Genomic DNA, 387 nt, shown 5'->3' on the forward strand with positions numbered 1-387 from the left:
GACACCCTCCATCAGGAAGCTAAACTTCTTGACAGATTTAACTCAGTCAAAACTGTAAACAACAAATTTACAAAGTGAAAGTGAGATGTTAACATGTGTTAACATCTCTGATTAAAAATTAGACATTTCCAAAACCAATAGGTGGGGGGTTAAAGTGTTATTCTATGTGACACATTCATTTTACAAATAACTGTTATTGTTCAACTACAGAAATAAATTTATATCATGATTTCAGACACACTTAAAGGTGCGTTTCTGACTGTGGAAATTATTGTACATTTAGAGTTGGAAGTAAATGTTGCTAATATTTTCAATCTGCAACATAATTTAATCACAAGCAAAGTTTGACTAGAACCTGGGTAAGTAGATTTAATAAAAAGATATATA

The sequence above is a fragment of the Austrofundulus limnaeus genome, unplaced genomic scaffold (genome assembly GCF_001266775.1).
Source record: "Austrofundulus limnaeus strain Quisiro unplaced genomic scaffold, Austrofundulus_limnaeus-1.0 Scaffold2277, whole genome shotgun sequence".
Taxonomy (NCBI): domain Eukaryota; kingdom Metazoa; phylum Chordata; class Actinopteri; order Cyprinodontiformes; family Rivulidae; genus Austrofundulus; species Austrofundulus limnaeus.